Below are 20502 nucleotides of genomic sequence, written 5' to 3' on the forward strand. Positions count from 1 at the left end.
GACAATTGCTTTTCATTTCAAATACGCTCACTACAAAGTAGGTGGCAACTATTTACCAAGTAAGAAAATAGGCTTGCAAGGTTACCATTACAGGGTGATGCCACACTGTAATGTCAACTCCTATCTCACCTCCTAAGTACTGGGATGACACTTTCTCTGACTGCTGACAGATTTAACAAACCCTCAACCTGGTTGATGAATCAGCTATTCAGAAAAGAGCTGAGCAAGCTCCCTTCAAGGCTAGACAGTGATGTCCAATACAAGCAGGTGCATTCAGGAAAAGGTTTACAACCATTACTTAAACAAAGAAGCCATTTTCAGCTTTTTTTTTTTAATATTTTAAGATGGCTTCTCTCTCTCTCTCTCTCTCTCTCTCTCTCTCTCTCTCTCTCTCTCTCCTTATTACTATACATAAGTACACTGTAGTTATCTAAAACCTGGGGAAGCAGTTACCTGTGAAAATTCTGAAGTTTCAATAGCTGTTTATAAGGTAGTGGAGACTCATCATCATGTCTCCACTGATGATGGAATGTGCCTTTCATTTGATAAAAGGATGTTTTCACACCTCAAGACTCAGCTTAGTAGTCTACTAAGAAACCTAAGAGGAAGCCAGGTGTGGTGGCACATACCTTTAATCTCAGCTTTTGGGAAGCCAAGGCAGGGGACCTCAGAGTTTCAAACTAGCCTGGTCTTCTACAGAGTGAGTTTCAGGACAGCCAGGGCTACACAGAGAAACTCTATCTCAAAACATAGGAAGGAAGGAAGGAAGGAAGGAAGGAAGGAAGGAAGGGAGGGAGGGAGGGAGGGAGGGAGGGAGGGAGGGAGGGAAAGAGAGAAAGAAAGTCAGAAACAGAGACAGAGAGAGACAGAAAGGGAAAGGGAAGAAAGGAAAGGAAAAAAAAAGAGTAAAATCTAGTATGAAAGGGGAACTGGAAAGAGTATAGGAATCACAGAAGTCCCATGCAAACTGCGAACAGGACAGCTTTGAGTCTGTGGTTCCCATTAGTTAAGGCCTGTCCAGCTACTACGATACACTCAACACTTCCTGGTGGCCCATGTCATTCTACTAGGGACAAGAACTATCCACCGAGCCTTGCAGTTCTCCAACCTGCAGCCCAGCTGCAGATGCAGAAGCCCTAGCTTATACAGCAAGCACCTGCCACATTTCTCCAGAACTTCAGGGTACCTATCAATCATGTCATACCCCCATGAAGATCTGAGAAATGCCACCACTACTGCCTCAACACTTGGCCACCTACTTCCACACTATCATGGAGCACCTCCATTTATCTACCTTGGTACAGTGAGAGCTATTTCATAAAGAAAGGAATGAAGTCGTAACATCGTGGGGGGGGGGTGTTGAATGACCCCGTCACAGGAGTTGCCTAAGACCACTGGAAAACACAGGTAGTTTAACCCCACTGAATACACAAAGCAAATCAACTGGTTAGATAAATGGAGTGAAGCCTAACATAGAGCTACAGATATATAGACACAGATACATGGTATATACTGGGAAATATGATTCTGCTATGGTATTTTTAGTACTTTATAACAATGTACCTGAAAGTTCTCAGTGACCCCAGGATCTCCTACAATGTCCAAACCCGATGACTCCTGGAAGTCATGCCTACACAGCAACCAGACTGCTTTCCAATTGACAGTGTGGTGCTTATGGACCTTAAAAGAACTCTACATTTTTCTCTCAGGAAACTCCCAAGTCCCACAGCTAATGTATTTAACACAAGCAGTATTCTTTTGCATATGTGCAATGTGTATGTATAAGAATGCATGTGTAAATGCACGGAGCAACCCATGTGCCCCACAACTGGCACTGACTGTCCTTCTCCACTGCTTCCCACTTTACTGGGATTGAACCAGAGCTTGTGAACTGCTGCTGGTCAAGATAGCCAGCCTGTACCAGGGATCCTGTCTCTGTCTCCTGAGTGCTGAGATGACAGACAGACAGCCATGCCTACCCAGCTTTTACATGGATTCTGGAGATCTGAGCTTCGGTCCTCATACATTCACAAGAAGCACTGAGTCATCTGCCCAACCTTTGGGCATATTATCGGAAGGTTAGTGCCAGCAAGGACCAAGTAAGCTTTCTATGAGAACAATAATTATGCTGGATGGTGATAGTGCACGCCTTTAATCTCAGTGCTCGGGAAGCAGAGGCAGATGGATCTCTGAGTTTGAGGCCAGCCTTCTCTACAGAGTGAATTCCAGGATAGCCAGGGCTACACAGAAAAACCTTATCTAGGGGGAAAAATTATGATATTTTATTAATTTATTTCGTATTTGACTACAGTTCATCTCAAAATTTCTAGGTTACAGGCTAGAGGCTGGAGGTGTAGCTCAGCTGATAGAGTACCTACCTAGAATACATGAAGCTCAGGGCTTGAACCCTATCACAGTATAAATCAGAATTGGTGGGTATATCTATGGGTGAGGACTTGGAAGGTGGAAGCAGAAGAATCCGGAGGAATTCAAGGTTATCCTCACCTACATATGGAGCTTGAGCCCAGCCTGGGTACACAAAACCCTGTCTCAAAAATAAATAAATAAATCCCAGTTTACACTACACTCAGTCTCCACTGACCATTTCATGTAGTGTTTACATGTAAAAGTAACACGGTTATCACAAACTGAACAGAAGTTCTTTCATCACTTTTCACTATATATAGATAGATATGTCAGCATCAAAATGATAATTTCCAATCTTTTATAGAATTTAAAAATTATTGTTGGAAGTGAATTGTTGACAATAATTTATTATTCTGGGACTATAAAATGTTTTAAAAAAGAAGTAAGGTAAAAATTTAGAGAAACTAATTAAAAAGAAGTAAAATTATTCAGAAATAAGTAAGAAAAAGACCAGGAACAGTAATACTTCCCTATAATTCCAGCTGCCTGTGGGGCTGAGACAGGAGGACCTCCAGTTTAAGGCTAGTCTGGGATATAGAGTAAGACTGTTTCAAAACAAAAACCCTCTGATGTATGTACTATAGCAGCCACACAGGCCAGGTCCCAGACTAGGCTGGCTTCACTGGTCCCAGAAGGAATACACAGTACACTTAACAGCTTCTATTCTACATTTTGGGCTGGTAAAAATGGCTCAGCTGATAAAGACATTTGCTGCCAAGTCTGCTTAGCTGACTTTGACCCCTAGGTCCCACATGGAGGGGAGAACAGACCCTCGCAAGTTGTTCTCTGTATACACACTCTAGCACTTGGGGAGCCTCCATACAAAGAAATGATTTTAAAATGATTTACTGTGCACAGCACTGAGCTGCCACTGTCATGTTCCTGCTGCTCATCCTGGTCCTGCTGGGGGAGGAGAGCCTGGGAAAGGGGCACTGCAGGAGGGCTGCAAGCACAAAGCACAAAGGGAGCAGGCAGGGCAGCCAGCACTGAGGGCAGGGAGTTGTGCAGTGTGCAGTGTCTGGAGCTTTCTTGGAACTCTCCCCCAACACACACACACACACACACACACACACACACACAGTATATTTATGGTACTTCAGAAACTTTGAACCAGATCAAATAATTTGTTGAAATAAGTATTTGGATGTAAAAGCTGTTTGGGCAAAATAACATACTGCATGACACACAGCAGTTTGCAACAGCACTTTAACACATGACTGTGTGATAGAGAAATGAGAAGGATGACCAAACAGAGCTATGAGTGTGTGTAGGGAGATGCAGAAGTAGAGGTACGGGAGCACAGCCACAGCAGACAAGGGAGCACTTGCTGAGGATGGCCAGTCCTCAGGCGCTGGAAGCTCAGGTCACTAGCAGGCCTGCCTTGGCCCACTGCCACCTGCTAAGCCAGGGCTAATACTAGGCCTGCAGGCCTGGCCCTTGGCTGCTACTGCTGTCTCTCTTGATGCTCTGCCTGCAGGGTGGCATGGTGGGCAGAGTGGGTGGTATATAATAGCATGGAGCTCTAATGGCAGAAAAATGCTGAAGTGAAGCTCCTCACAGTTGATGGCTTCTAGCAGGTGGTGGGGGTGGGAAGGAGTCAGTTTTCTTTCTTTCTCTCTCTCTTTTTTTCTTACAAGGATAAAATAAGTTTTTATTTATATTCTTATAGTAAAGGGGGAAGCCTTAACTTGCAGGACAATTCTTGGGCAGTATGTACAACATATTTTTTATTTCCATGGAATGGAATCCACACCGACTGAGACCACAAAGTATACACTAGAAACCAGCAAATGCCGGCGACAGAGTGGGAAAAGACAAGGAAATGAAGCCTAAGGACGAGAAGCCCTTCACTGGGATCTGCCGACCACAGCCAGAGCCAGGGCTGGACCACACAGCGGCGACACGTTCCATGACAGGAGGAAAGAAGTAGGGCGGGACGCTGGACTGGGCTGTGGGTTTAGTACCAGGTAAGTCGCTCTTGGTAGTTACATACAAAATAGTTGGCTCTTTTTCTTAGAAATACACACAGAAAAAAATGAAGATTTGATCATTACTTTATGAATCTGTCGTTTAACAATATCGACATCATCAGAAATAGGGGCATTTCATTCAGATTCAAATTTCCTAACATCATCACTGGCCCTTAATACAAAACCTCTTCCCCACCTAAAACTCCCTCCCAGCCCCACCCACATAGCCACCCCCACTCCTGAGAGCCGTTCATTTCACTGCCACCGCCTCCTATACATACATACCAGCGTCCCGTGGCCTTCTGGAAGGCTGGGTCTTCAGGCTTAAACAGCCGAAGTGACCGACCGTGCCAATGTGCTGCAAATCTGTCCCTGCTTTCCTTTTCTACCACACAAGCTTCTTCAAGAATCCTGTTTTTTAACAGGAGAGACAGCTTTTCCAAAAAATAATCCTTACAAAGGAGGGGGTGAGTTCTGATTACTCCAATCTGGTCTTCTTGTCAAAGTAGAACAGTTCAGAGATTCACAAAGTCCACCACACAGAGGTGAGGGAGGGTGGGCTGGGAGGAGAGCCTAGCGGAGCAGGCGCCCTCCAGGCCCGTGCTCTGAGGGCTGGAGGAGCTGGTAGGGTGGGCAGGACACCGTGTACTCAGAGGTCTGGCTGGCCGTCTGTCCTCCACAGAAAGCTGCCAAGTTGGGGTGTTTTGGTTTAAATTGTCTGGTGGGGACAGGAACCCCTGAAGGGAATACATTTAAAATAGTGGACACGGGGAAGGGGATGAGGGCTGTTGTCCAAGAGCTTCTATGCAAAAATAACAATAAAGAGTAAATTAAAATAAAGAGTCTTCTCAATGGTTCTGAGGGTTCTAATGACGAACTGAAGGAGGATGCGACGGGAGAGTCGACAGTTTTATTGCTGGCCTGCCCTGCATGGCTTAGCTGGCCTCCATCCTGCTCTGGGGCTCTTCAGGCTCGGACTCTGAGCTGGAGTCTGAACCCCCATCGAAGGCAAAGATGGTGCCGCCCTTGGTGCTGGTGTAGAGACTGTTGTCTGAGGAGAGTAGTTGGTCTGCAGTTTTGCACTTGGTCTTGCCCTCTCCTGTGCACGGAATTCCCTTTTACTTGCATCTTCCGTGAGGGAGGAAGAGAAGTGAATTCCCCAGGAACAAAGAACTTGATCAGCTCTCGCTTTCCCCTTGATGCTCCAGAAGAGCATTCTGCCGCTTGAGGTCGTCAATGTCTTGCTGGTGCGGATGGTTTTTCCTCCGCATATACTGGATATACTTTGTTGCTTTGTCTAGGATTTGGGCCCGGGATGCCTTCTCTCCTTGGAGTGATGGGACTGAGTCACGCAAACTGTGAAACCTGTCTTGGATGTGGTCCCTACATTTTCGTTCCAGTGCATTATGGTGAGCCCGCTTGTCAGCGTCGCTCTCCACCTTGATGTCATCGTTACCGCTCATTTCCTATGGCCCAGGGAGCGGCCACTGCAGCGGCAGCCGGGGAGGGAAGGAGTGGAGGGAAGGGGGAAGTCACCACCAACAACAAGCCGAGTGCCCACACGCACACACTCACTCACTCACTCGGCTCGCTCGCTCACTCACTCACACACACTCCCAGTTTTCTTTAAGAGGCTGCACACTCAGCGTTTGACCATACTCCAGTGAGTATGGGCAACACAAATTGGACTTGGTGGAAGGGATGGGGTGGGAGAATAGACCTGGGAGGAATGGGGCATTGCATGAAATTCCTAAATAATAAAAATATTATGTTGGGGAAAAAGATTTACTAAATTAGTCCTGCAGTTGACCCTCAGTACTATATACTTACCTATCATGTATAATCTCTAGATTAGATTAAAAAAACAAAACAAAACTTACGTTGGAGATGGAGAAAAGGTTTTATTTATTGCAAATGTGGCTTACTGCTTGATCAACTAATACTTTTTCCCTTGGCCATGAATAAACCTATTACCCCTTTCAATGTTATGACAAACAATAACAATTCAATCCCCAATCGACTTTCATGTGAAAAGAGATTTGAGCAATGCATATTTTAAATCTAAATCCTATCCGACACATAAACATAGACCTCAAGTAGAAGGCAGTCATGACAGTTACTCACCACGGTTAGCATTTCATATCCACAAGGTGCATGGCTAGCCACCTGGAAGAAATGCAGACCCCAGCACTCTAACTCCATCTGCTGGTAGGGCAGGGAAAGGGCCTCTGTAACCAGAGACCTGGTCAGATAACAGCAATAGCAGACTACATAAGGAGTTTGACCAAACAAATTAAACTGAGCAGTACCAAAAGAAAAGAGAGAGACAGATTAAGCTTTATGATTACAATTAAAGAAATCATAGATGCTCTTTAAATTCCTTGAATTATTTAATAAAAATTTATGATTGCATGCTTTTAAAAAAATCAGAAATGCAAAGAGAAAGACAATTTCTTAGTGAATGTGACAAACAGGGAAACCTAGAGTCAGCTGCTCCTTTTTGCCTATGATAGAGGCCGGCTTTGAGTCCTCAACCCTTATGCCATAGTTTCCCAAGTGCTGGCATACAATCATTATAGTCCTGTGGCACCATGACTGACTGTACTGGGTTTGTTGTCTTTCTGCTTTTCCAAAACTCACAGAAACTCTACATCCTGGTTTGCTGGTACACTTATGGATTCCTAGTATTTGGGAGAGGGAAAGCAGAAGGTTCAGAAGCTCAAAGCCAGTGGCTATGCAGTGAGTTCAAGAGCAGCCTGAGCTATGTAACATCCTGTCTCAAATAACTAAATAACTAACTAACTAACTAACTAAATAAATAAATAGACAAAACCAAAACCAACAGGATGGTGTGAAGGATCACCAATGTCAAAGGTTCTGAATACCGCCTAAACCATAGGATTGCCCAATAAAAGCCATTCCTGAATCATCACTCTTTTAAAGAGTCCTGTAGTCCCAATTCCTACTCTCCTATTATCTTTAATGCTCACGGCCTAAAGCATTAGGTTATGTATGTCATGAGCTAGCACAGACGATCAAGCCAAGGTCTCACTGTGTCTGGAAGGTCCAGGAAAAGACAGACTGGTCTGCTCTATGGACCCTTTGCACTCCAACACCCTTACTATGTGCTGCTTCCACACAAGGTAAGGAGAAGATCTAGACAGTTAAGAAACCCAAAACCACATTCTATGTGACACTTCTATAAAATAATAACAACAAAAACAACCTGCAAGAATAGGTCAGTGGAAGTCTTTCTAGAGTGCCTAAGGTCTGACCCCTAGGATAGACCAAGAAAAGAAAAAGTTATGTGGAAAATATTCAAGAAGTCTATGAATATCTACAGTCTCCAGAGAATAACTAATAAACAATAAATCATACACAATCTTGAGTCATTGAACTGAAATAAAGACAAAGTATGAGATAAAATAGAGCCAAAAACATGAGCCAAAAATATCTTTGGCTCTCTTTGGCCTGCTGAATTATGAGAGTTAGAGGATTCAAGTGGAAATCTATGTGCCTAAAAGGTTCAAGGCAGCTAAAATAAAGTACAAGTAATTCTGAGAGCCTTCAGAGTTGAAAAGTAAGTGATACTACCCCTGTTCCAAAAAGCTGTACATTAAAAAGCTATTAGTCATACACAGAACTTGAGGGTAGGAACTGTCATTTGGCTGAAGACTTGATTGCCAGGCTCTGCCAAGCATGAGACTCTGTCACACCCTGCCCAGTCTCAGACAGCACAGCTACAATTTTAGATTGTTTTAAAAAGAAGCGACATTCTGGGGGATGCCTACAGAAACACTCACCAGTCAATATGCTATAGTCCAGGGTATGCTCCAAAAAAGAGAAAATAAGGGAGGGAAATGGGAATATAAAAAACGTCTAGGCTAGCCCAAAAGTAGGCCAAGAAGAGGTTAACATAGCAACCATTACATCTTTTTTAGTGGCACATTAAAATCCAGCCATGATAGGAATGGACAGACAGCTTAGCCAGCAAAGGTTTTTGCCTTGTGTCTCAGTATTCTATTGCTGTGACGAGAAATCATAACCATGGCAACACTTATAAAAGAAAATTTTAACTGGGGGTGACTTACAGGCTAGGAGATTTAGTCCATTATCATAGTGTGAAGCATGGCAGCACACAGGTAGACATGATGCTAGAGAAGGAGCCAAAAAATCTAAATCTGGATTGACAGGGAGCAGGAAGAGAGAGACACTGGGCCTGGCTTAAGCATTTGAAACCTTGAAGCCTACGCCTAAGTGATGTATTTCCTTCCACAAGGCCACATCCCTTACCTAATCTTTTTAAAAAGTTTTTTGATATACTTTATATACTTTTAAATAGTACTTTCTTATGACTAAGCATTCAAAAATATGAGCCTATGGGAGACCATTTTCATCCAAACCACCACAGCTCCTGAGCATGAAGACTTGAGTTCAACAACCAAACCCCACTCTAAGTTTTTTTCAGAATTATCTATTTTTATTTTAAGTGTATGGGTATTTTCCATGATCTTATGTCTGTGTTCCACATGCATACAGTGCCTTTGAAGGTCAAAAGAGGATGTTAAACCCTCTGGAACTAGTTACAGTGGGTTATATCCTGCCACATGGGTACCGGGAATCAAATCTAGGTTTTATTCAAGAGCAACAAGTGCTCTTAAATGGGGAACCATCTCTCCAGCCCCCAAAACCCATTTTTAAAAAGCAGGATGTGGGTACTGGAAAGATAGCTTAGAGGTTAAGAGCACTGTCTGCTTTTCCAGAGAAGCTGAGCTCAATTCCCAGCACCCACATGGTGGCTCACAGCTGTCTGTAACTCTACTTCTAGGGGAGCTGGCACCTGCACACAGACAAAACACCAACTCACATAAGGAAAAAAAGCTGGGTGTGGTAGTGGGTACTTGTAATCCCAGGACTGGTGAGGCCAATATTTCTTCCAAACAAAATATACGACCATGTATACTGCCTGAAACTTTGTATACTATGAGAAATTTCATTCACCAGTGTCTTTCGGGGTTGTCCCAGAAAGCGGTTGTAATACTATAGTTCTCTACTTCTGGGTGATGGTGCCTGCATAACGTGCAGAACTATCATGAAGCCATGCCTTAGACAGCCGGTCATAAGGCACGCCCCCATGAGGCTATAGGTGCACACTTGGCAACAGATGGCATTGTTTGTTTGTTTTCTCATTTTTTATTAGACATTTTCTTTATTTACATTTCAAATGCTATCCTGAAAATTCCCTATACCCTCCCCCCCATCCGTTCCCCTACCCACTGACTCCCACTTCTTGGCCCTGGCATTCCCCTGTACGGACATATATAGTTTGCAAGACCAAGGGGCCTCTCTTCCCAATGATGGCCGATTAGGCCATCTTCTGCTACATATGCAGCTAGAGACATGAGCTCTGGGGGTACTGGTTAGTTCATATTGTTGTTCCACCTATAGGGTTGCAGACCCCTTCAGCTCCTTGGGTACTTTCTCTAGCTCCTCCATTGGGGGCTCTGTGTTCCATCAATAGATGACTGTGAGAATCCACTTCTGTGTTTGCCAGGCACTGGCATAGCCTCACAAGAGACCGCTATATCAGAGTCCCTTCAGCAAAATCTTGCTGGCATGTGCAATAGTGTCTGGGTTTGGTGGCTGATGATGGGATGGATCCCCGGGTAGGGTAGTCTCTGGATAGTCCATCCTTTCACCTTAGCTCCAAACTTTGTCTCTGTAACTCCTTTCATGGGTATTTTGTACACTATTCTAAGGAGGAATGAAGTATCCACATGTTGGTCTTCCTTCTTCTTGGTTTTCTTGTGTTTTACAAATTGTATCTTGGGTATTCTAAGTTTCTGGACTAATACCCGCTTATCAGTGAGTACATATCTAATGACTTCTTTTGTGACTGGGTTACCNCACTAAGGATGATATCCTCCAGAATGGATACAGAAACTGTGGTACATTTACACAATGGAGTACTACTCAGCTATTAAAAACAATGAATTTATGAAATTCTTGGGCAAATGGATGTATCTGGAGGATATCATCCTTAGTGAGGTAATAGATGGCATTGTAATCGTAAAAACCATTTATATGGGCAGCTTCTTCATGTAATTTTCGTATGCCTTCAGGACCTGCTTGGGCATGATCACATATATACCACTTCTATTTGATAACAGATTGCTGCTGTACGTGTCCAGCATCATGACTTGTTAGGTCAGAAACATCCAGCTCATGATGGGCAGCTCAGGTCTAATGGTAACTTGGTGGCCCACTGTCCAAAGTCCAGTTTCCATAAAGGCCCAATAGCAAGCCAAAAGCTGTCTTTCAAAGGGAGGATAGTTGTATGCAGATGATGTAGAGCCTTGCTGCAAAATCCCAAAGAACGTGATTCATCTATAGAGGCCTGCAAAGGCTCCAAACAGCATCCCTATCTGCCACTGCCACTTCAAGTACTACTAGGTCTAAGGGGTCATATATTCCAAGTGGTAGAACAGCCTGCACAGCAGCTTAGACCTGTTGAAGAGCCTTCTCCTGGTCCAGGCCCCACACAAGCTAGTAGCTTTCTGAGTCACTTGGTATATGGGCAGGAGTAACACACCCAAGTGAGGAATGTGCTGCCTCCAGGATCCAAATAGACCCACTAAACTTTGTTGCTTCTTTCTTGGTAGTGGGAGGCACCAGGTGCAAAAACTTATCCTTCACCTTAGAAGGAATATCTCTGCATGTCCCATGCAACTGGACTCCTAAGATTTTCACTGAGGTAGATGGTCCTTGAATTTTGGTTGGATTTATTTCCCATCCTCTGATATGCATATGTGTTACCAATCAGTTCAGAGCAGTTGCTTCTTCCTGCTTCCTTGATCCAATTAGCATAATGCTGCCTACATAGTGCACCAACGTGATATTTTACAGAAGAGACAGATGATCAAGATTCCTTCTAACTTAGACACAGGCCTGGAGAGTTAATATATCCTTGAAGCAAAACTGTAAAAGTATACTGCTAGCCTTGCCAACTGAAGCCAAATATTTCCAGTGGTCCTTAAGGCAGATAAGGGACATCTGCTAGAGCAGTAGTTGCATCTCAAATACCCCCAGCTCTGCACAGGTGAGAATTTATTGATCTTAAAACTACAAAAAAAATACGGTGAATTAGCAAGTACAGAATGTGTGAACTGTGAAGGCAGACTGTGTTCACCACACCACATTCAAACCAGATTTCCAAACTATGTCTGAGAATAACTCCACAAATGCAAGGAGCCCAGGCTCACCTGCTAGCCAGCTCTATAAGTGCGGCATCAGGCTTTTGTTCTGTCTTGTTTTTGCAATCGTAGGGACGGAGCCAGGAAGACATATGATAGGCAAGCTCCTCCTATTACTTCTGAGACTTTCTACTACAGAAAGCTGCTCTAGTCAGCAGTCGGAACTGCTGGAACCCCCTCCTGCATTGCTAAGAGGCTGTTTAGCATGGCAGCCCAGTTGCTGGAAGCCTTGGCAAAAAAAGCAAATACAAGTCATTCTGACAGAAGGTCTCTTTCACTCAAAAGACCCAGAAGTGTCGCTTTAGAACAAACACTGAACCAGGGGCCATGCCAGGAGGCTTCTCCAGGTCCACACTCGGAAGGTTTGGTTTCACAAATGTGTGTGCTGCCAAATCCCCAAGATGCTAAGTTAGTCCACATTACTGAGCATTGATAAGCATTTTTTTTTTTAATTTATTATATGTAAGTACACTGTAGCTGTCTTCAGACACTCCAGAAGAGGGAGTCAGATCTCGTTAAGGATGGTTGTGAGCCACCATGTGGTTGCTGGGATTTGAACTCTGCACCTTTGGAGGAGCAGTCGGGTGCTCTTACCCACTGAGCCATCTCACCAGCCCGATAAGCATTTATTTAAGTGACAAATTTTACTGAACTTGGACAGGCAGGTGGCTACCAGCATGGCATTCCACCTTCTGGTTGGTGAGGTAGAATTAGCACACAGGAAGCTACATTTGGAGTGAGTGGGCATTTGTGGTTTGACAACCCAGAGGGACATCAAACTAAAATATTTAGTTTCTGTAACAAAGAAAGAACATTTTCAGTAAGAAAAACAGCTTCTAAGACCAATTATGAAACATCTTCTTTCTAAGTCACTACAACTTTCTACTGGCTTTTGATAATACCAGGCCACACCTCACCCCAGCCAAAGTCAGAGGAAGGGGATTCCTCTGGAGGCCACGGAGCCACACCCACACCCACACCCACACCCTAGAATGCAAGCTGTTCTCTGCTGCTCACATTCACAGCCCACGTCTGATAGGAACAGCCATCAAGTCAATCGATCTCTCCTGAGCCTTGTCAGCACTTGAGATTTTCTCTCAGTGAGAGCATCAGGGGGCTCTCCAACACTAGGCTCTACAGTTCAGTAGCTAGGATGGTTCCTGAGCCTGAGGTCCAAAGGGGGCTTCCTACTACAACTATTGCCACTCCTTACAAGAGTCCAACTGAGAGACCACCACACCACACACAATAAGTGAGGAGACTGCCTCCTGCCTCCTAGCAGAGATCCAAGTAGCTGCTTTCTAGGCCAGTCCTCTTCCAGGCAGTGATCACCCATTTGCCCAAAGACCCTTGATTATCAGGCTCCTCCTAAATTTACCCATCAATCATGTCCTTCATTAGTCCCCAGGGGAGCAGCAAACACTAGAGGGAATACTTGGGACAATGCTAGCAGCAACTGCAGCAGCAGCAGCAGCAAACCACAGATGTCTGCCTAGAATGTATGAGAACCATGGTTCCACCCCAGTAATAGAAAAAAGAAAAGCTGTGCATGGTGACACTGTCTCAGGAGACTAGAGCCTGCCTCATCAAAACAACAGTGAAACATCCCCTCACTGTATGGGACATACTGACATTCTTAGGGTCTTCCCCTTTAACAACACTGCAACTGGGGTAAGAATTCCCTGGCAAAGCACTTGCCCAGTGTGTGCAGTTCTAGGTCCCACCTCCAGCACCAGAAAAAAATAAAGCTGGTCATCACTCACTCAGGAACCTCACAACTATGATCAGGTAGTCCACAGCTTGGAAACACCAGGTAGTCATCACCATTCTGTCCTCTCTCTGCTAACCAGCACTGCCCCTTGTAAGCCCCACAAAGGCTTCTCCCTCAAGACTTTACAAGTGTTCCAAGCACCAACCACCCCATAGTTCATACTTCAAGGTGCCAGGTCTCCTAGGGTGGTATCTGAGCATTACATGACATGAATTAGTCCAGCATGTCCAACTCTGAAGGAAACACCATCTGTACCCATCCTACATCTAGGCACTGTGGGGTAGTGGACAAAGCCAGGAAACTTGGTTAAAAAGTACACTAGGTTCAGAAACCCCAGCACCCACTTGAAGACAGCAGGAGTTTCCCTACTCCCGACCAGATTCCTGGCCTGGAACACGTGACCGCAGCTCCCCACATAAAAAACATGACTGGTGGTCAGGAGCACATAACAGAGTTCTCCATGCTGAGGTGTCTAGATGGTTGGTCCCTGAGGGTTTACCCAATAAGCGTCTGGGTCACCCCGGGGAACATGTATGAACACATTTTCCACGATGAACAATCAATAAACAGTATGGACAAGCATGTACTATCATCAAGAACCACGGGGCCAGGGCTGGGGGGGTGGGGATGGAGGAAGTCTTTGAGGATGTACAGAGCCACTGCCAATCTCCCACAGAAGGCCCCTCTACTCCCAGACAATTTCAGGTGAGCTAAACTGAGGTTCCTCTCCCTATCCCCCAACCTTCTCCATCCTTGACTCCTCTGGATGCCCCGGAGTTAGGGAACTCCAGCTTCAGGCTCAGCCTGTGCTGTGTGTCACTTGAGCTGAGGCCACCATGCTAGGCTACATTCTCCCACCCCCTGAGCAGTGCTGTGGCGCTTCCCACAAACCCATTGCCTGATGGCAACACGAGGTAAATACAGTTTAGCATTCTGTTTTGTCTGTCCAAAGGAGTTCCCACACCCCTGCAGCAAGGCAGAACACAGAACCACAGGGCTCTTCCATACTTTGCCCCAGTGCCACTTGTGTAAACAGCATATAAACATGTGTCAAAAGGTGAATATGAGCCAGGTGTGGTGGCATATGCCTTTAATCCCAGCACTAGGGAGGCAGAGGCAGGCTAATCTATACGAGTTTGAGGGCAGCCTGTTCTATGAAGCTAAGTCCAGGACAGATAGGATTACACAGAGAAACCCTGTGGGAAGAACTTGGGAGTGTGTGAATTTATCCAGTAGGATGTGTCTGTCTGTCTGTCTGTCTGTCTGCCTGCCTGCCTGCCTGCCTGCCTTCCTGCCTCCCCTTCCCCCTCAGTCTTCTTTCACAAACACTAAATTAGGAACTGAAGCTCACCATCAATTCTTGGAAGCCATGGCCCATTTATTATGCTGTATATAGCATTTATAGATGGGGCAGCTTCCAAAATAAATTCAATTTGGCCTCAGTCTAAAGCTATAAACCAGTGTAAATGAAAAGAAAGAAAGAAAAAAAGAAAGAAAGAAAGAAAGAAAGAAAGAAAGAAAGAAAGAAAAGAAAAGAAAAGAAAAGAAAGAAAGAGAAAAAAAGCTTTCCAGACATTTCAAAATAAACTGAACCAGCTTAGAACACCCTCTACCTGGCCTGCGCTGGACTCTGTGCTATGGATCACCCTAGCTGTCCAAGGCCTGTTCCCTCATCTAAAGAATCAACCTGATATCCAATGTCTAGGCAAAGCCCCACCATCAACAAATGCTTTATAGGGTTATTTTATTTTTAAACCTTCTGTAGTCAAAAAGAAAGAAACTCCACAATGACACGACTTATAGACCAGACAAGATTCCCGTCTGACTGCTCACATACCAAACTCCTGTTTGCACGTCTGCCTTCCCTTCCTGTCTCATGTATCTTCATACTGGAGGTTGAGCTCAGGCTTGCTTAGTCCAAGAAACCTTCCCTCTGACTCTGCTGTGTCTCCTGAGCCACCTTCTATTACAGTGCTCAGTCTCTGCGACTTGCAGGTTTCAATGAAGCTACAGCTTAATCCCAGCACTTGGGAGGCAGAGGCAGGCGGATTTCTGAGTTCGAGGCCAGCCTGGTCTACAGAGTGAGTTCCAGGACAGCCAGAACTACACAGAGAAACCCTGTCTCGAAAAAAAACCAAAAAAAAAAACCAAAAAAAAAGAACCTTGTTAACATTTTAATTCTTTCTCTCGTCACTAAAGGATACTGAGCTGAAGATCCATTATGTCTAGCATCACACAGTGATAAATTAATATGAAAAGGGGGCTTACATTTGTCTGAAAATATAGTTACAAAATGTGTGAATACATTTTCACCCCAGCACTCGAAGTCTGAGGCCAAGTAAGACTGCTCTAAGTTCAAAGCCAGTTAGCCTACAGAAGAGAGCCCTGTGGTAGAAGGAAAGGAAGGAGAAAAGAAAGAAAAGCATGCCTATATGTACCAGAAGATGGCCTAGTCGGCCATCATTGGGAGGAGAGGCCCCTTGGTCTTGCAAAGACTATATGCCCCAATACAGGGGAAAGCCAGGGCCAGGACGCAGGAGTGGGTGGACTGGGGAGCAGGGTGGGTGGGGGGAGTATAAGGGACTTTCGGGATAGCATTTGAATTGTAAACGAAGAAAATACCTAATAAAATGTTAAAAAAAAAAAAAGAGAGAAAAGCATGCCTAGATTTATTTATTTTTAATTATGTGTATGTGCGCAGGTATATGCACTTGAGTGCAAGCACCTTCAGAGGTCAGATACCCCTGGAGTGGAAGTTAGAGGAATTGTATGCAGGTCATCTGTAAGAGCTGCCAGTACTCTTAACTGCTGACTTGTCTCTCCGGCCCCAGCAAGTATGTCCAAATATGGCCTGCTCATAATGTAAGCAATTGAGCTAAGTTAGATGTTAACAGGTAATTAAAATTAACACTGTACTACAAGTAGGTCTTTTTAAAACCACATAATACTCCATAATAATTTCTAAGTTACCTATATAGTATCAGGTAAAAGAATTTGTGTGAGAGAAAATAATTCTCAGCACAGCACTATTGCCTCTCCATTCCTTTTTCCAACACAGCTTGAGTTCCTTGCCTCTGATACACTCTGCAAAAATGTACGCAGCTCCCCACATTGCTCCAGTCCACACAGAAAGGGAAAGAGGCATTCCAGCCAGTTGACAAAATAACTGGAAACTTTAAAATACTCCAGAGTTATTTGAAGTCACTGTTGCTTTTTATAGTAATTCCAGCTGAAAACGAGGCATTAATACAGAGATAAGAACATAGGGTATAGAATTAGGGTAAAATCTGGATGCAGGCCTAGGGAGGTGGCTCGTTGGTAAAGTGCCTGCCGCACAAACGTGAGGGCTAGAATCCAGAGAGAACCCCCAGCACTCACACAGAAAACTAAGGCTCATCACTTTCACACTGTTTTAGTCACTATTCTATTACTATGAAGAGACCATGACCAGGGCAACTCTTATAAAAGGAAGCATTTAATTGAGGACTTGCTTAGTTTTAGAGGGTCAGTCCATGATCACCACGGTGAAAAGCAGACAGACGTGGTGCTGGAGCAGTAGCTGGGAGCTAACATCCGGGTTTACTGGCAGACAGAAATTAGGGCTGGAGTGGGCTTCTGAAACCTCAAAGCCACCTCCAGTGAAACACTTCCTCCTACAAAGCCACATCTCCTAATCCTTCCCAAACTGTTCACTAAATGTGACTGAGCATTCAAATATATGAGCCTATGGGAGCCATTCTTATCTAAACCATCATAGTATCTCCAGTGCTGGCAAGGCAGAGATAGGTAGGCCCTCGAAGCTCACTGATCAGCCAGTCTAGGTAAATCAGCAAACTCTGGGTTCTGTGACAGACTCTATCTCAAAAAGTAAAATGGAGAGCAACCCAGGAGGACGCCTGATGTCAATCTCTGGCTTCTGAGTGCATTAGTGCGCGTGCACACACACACACACACACACACACACACACACACTTTTCACAAACACTCAGGTCACCATCAATTCTGTGTCTGCTGGCACCTGATGTACATGACAAAGTGACAGCCATGCTGCCACAAACAAAGTGGGGCCAAAGTGGGGCTTAGTAAACAAACATCTTTTTAAAGAAAAGACAGCTTGCCTGAAGACTCAATAGAGAAAATGCTATCCAGAAACACAATAAAAATTATTTCATGTTCAACTTTTCAGAATAGGGTTATACCAAAAAGTTAAAGAAAATTTCAGCAAAACTAATTCCATAAATTCTACAATAAGAAAAGATGCCATGAGCCAATTAACCTCAACCATAAGAAGTGCTGTTCTGAGCTGGAGAGGTGACTCAGTGGTTAAGAGCACTGACTGCTCTTCCAGAGGTCCTGAGTTCAAATCCCAGCAACCACATGGTGGCTCACAACCATCTTCAATGGGATCTGATGCCCTTTTCTGGTGTGCCTGAAGATAGCAATGGTGGAAGGAAGGAAGGAAGGAAGGAAGGAAGGAAGGAAGGAAGGAAGGAAGGAAGGAAGGAAGGAAGGAGGGAGGGAGGGAGGGAGGGAGGGAAGGAAGGAAGGAAGGAAGAGGAGGAGGAGGAGGAAGAAAGAAGGAAGAAGGAAGAAGGAAGAAGGAAGAAGGAAGAAGGAAGAAGGAAGAAGGAAGAAGAAGAAGAAGAAGAAGAAGAAGAAGAAGAAGAAGAAGAAGAAGAAGAAGAAGAAGAAGAAGAAGTAGTAGTAGTCTGATTTGAATGCTTGGTCACTGGCACTATTAGGAGGTGTGGCCTTGTAGGTGTGGCTTATTGAAGGAAGTATGTTACTGGGGATAGTGAGCTTTAAGGTTTCAGATGCTGAAGCCAGGCCCAGGGTCTCTCTCTAACTGCTGCTTGCAGATCAAGATGTAGAACTCTCAACTCCTTATCCAGCACCATTTGTGTCTGCATGCAACCATGCTTCTCTCCAACATGATAATGGACTAAACCTCTGTAACCCACAGTTCATCCCATCTAGTGAGGACAGCAGACGACAACAGCATCAACACCAAGGACAGCAACAACAATGGCATGGCATCACAAGTTCCAGAAGTAAGAATCTGGGAGCCAATGCATCCCCACTGAGTCCTCGCATTAGTTTCTCAGAGGCCCAAATGCAGTCAAGCAGATTGACCTCATTGTTCTATACTCCAGTTGCCCCAGCAACCTAAAAAGTATTTGCTAAGAATTAATGTGACCATGGCAATCAATCAAGAAAGGTGAGGCTTGGTACATGACACTGAAAAGTAAATATGATGGGCCAGCAAGAGGGCTCAGTAGGTAAGTGCTTGCAGTACAACCTGATGACCTGAGTTCACTCCCCAGACCCACACAAAAGAAGGAGAGAAGTAATTTCACAGAGTTGTCCTCTGACCTCCACACATGCTCCCGTACACACACACACACACACACACACACACACACTAATAGTAACATTCTGTAAAAAGTAAGCAGGATAAAACAAGAGCAAGAGTGAAATACATGAGCAAAGAAAAACAAACTTAGGTGACTAAACTGAGAGATATTGTACTCCTCTGATCATAAAGATCATCTCTAAAGAAAAATGTTCAAAGAATTAATAGAAATGTCCGTTCAACACAAGCAAAGCCCAGGGACCACAAAGGAACAATGATACTGAAAGGAACTGAGCTGTTTGTTCCAGATTATCATCACAAAAATAGATACTCTATTTCTTCAGAATTGAAAATAGTTCAAGATATAGACAAGGACTGAAGAAAAGACACTTAATAAAGTGCTAATTTAAAATAGTTACAGTATTGTAAACATCCAAGAGACAGCACTAAATAGGTTATGTCCATACATAACAAATACAACACACCTGTCCAAGGAAACTTCTAGGAAATAGCAACAGCATAGGAAATGCCCATGACACTCTAAAAACAGCAAGACTCAAGGGTGGTGAGGAACCTGTCCCACAAACCTGGATGCTTGAGTTCTAGAACCTACACAAGATAGTAAACAGAAAATTCACCCCCATGAACTTGTCCTCTGACCTTCACATGCATCTGTGGCAAGTGTACACATCTAGAGATCATGTACACACACACACACACACACACACACTACATACAATAATAGCAAAGTGAGTTTGGGCTGAGGGTGAGGTTCAATGGTGAGGTCCTGGTGTCATCCGACCATCATCAGAACAAACACCAAAGCAGATTCAAATCCCACAAAGTCAAAATCCAATTAGCATTCAAAGTTATGAAAATACTTACATTCCTGTAATCTTCACAATCTGAGGTTGAGGTAGAAGGGGATCCCTTAAGTTTCAGGATAGCCTGAGCTACACAGAAAGACTGTTGCCATTTGAGGTAGGTGACAGTCAATGCAGAGGCTCATAACTCAAAAGCGACTGTTGAGGGCACACCTCTGAAGATGAGGTCAGAAAGCATGGAAGAGCCAGAACATGAGGGAGTACTGTGAAATGCTTTCTAGAGTGGCCTTGCACCCATGTGCTCTCAGCAGTGGTAGCTGGGGCTCAGGGGCTGGGGGAAGTGCAGGTGGGAGGGAATATTGAGTCCAGTCCACGTTCCATAGCCAGTAGAGGAGGCTTGGGAGGCAACTGGCAGTGAATGGCAGCTGGGATGGGAAACCACTTTCTTCAGGTGTGACCTCTGATAAGCTTCCCAAGTTCCAATAAATAACTCCCCGTCTGTGCTCACACAAGCAACTCTACCGCTTAACACAGCGTGAACAGAAGAGGCTCACCCAGAGTGGGACGAGGACGTCAGATGGCAGAGGGCACAAACAGCAGTACTTTAAAAAAAATGTATACTTCACAAAAATGTAAAAGACATACGTATTTATGAGAAGGAAGGGAGAGGCTGGGCATGATGATACATGCGTGTAAAGAAAGGAGGAGTTGTGGGTTTTATTAAGATGTATTGTTTTTTGTTTTTTTTTTTAAAGATTTATTTATTTATTATAAGTAAGTACACTGTAGCTGTCTTCAGACACTCCAGAAGAGGGAGTCAGATCTTGCTAAGGATGGTTGTGAGCCACCATGTGGTTGCTGGGATTTGAACTCTGCACCTTTGGAAGAGCAGTTGGGTGCTCTT

The 20502-nt window shown here is 44.4% G+C and overlaps 1 protein-coding gene and 1 pseudogene across 2 annotated transcripts in view; both read right to left on the bottom strand.

The window, feature by feature from the left end:
• Parn (poly(A)-specific ribonuclease) overlaps positions 1-20502 on the bottom strand; it is a 130427-nt gene that overhangs the window by 33079 nt on the left and 76846 nt on the right. The window lies entirely within an intron of this gene.
• Positions 5333-5900, bottom strand: LOC110329519 (annotated as a pseudogene).

The sequence above is a fragment of the Mus pahari genome, chromosome 12 (genome assembly GCF_900095145.1).
Source record: "Mus pahari chromosome 12, PAHARI_EIJ_v1.1, whole genome shotgun sequence".
In the NCBI taxonomy this organism is placed as follows: domain Eukaryota; kingdom Metazoa; phylum Chordata; class Mammalia; order Rodentia; family Muridae; genus Mus; species Mus pahari.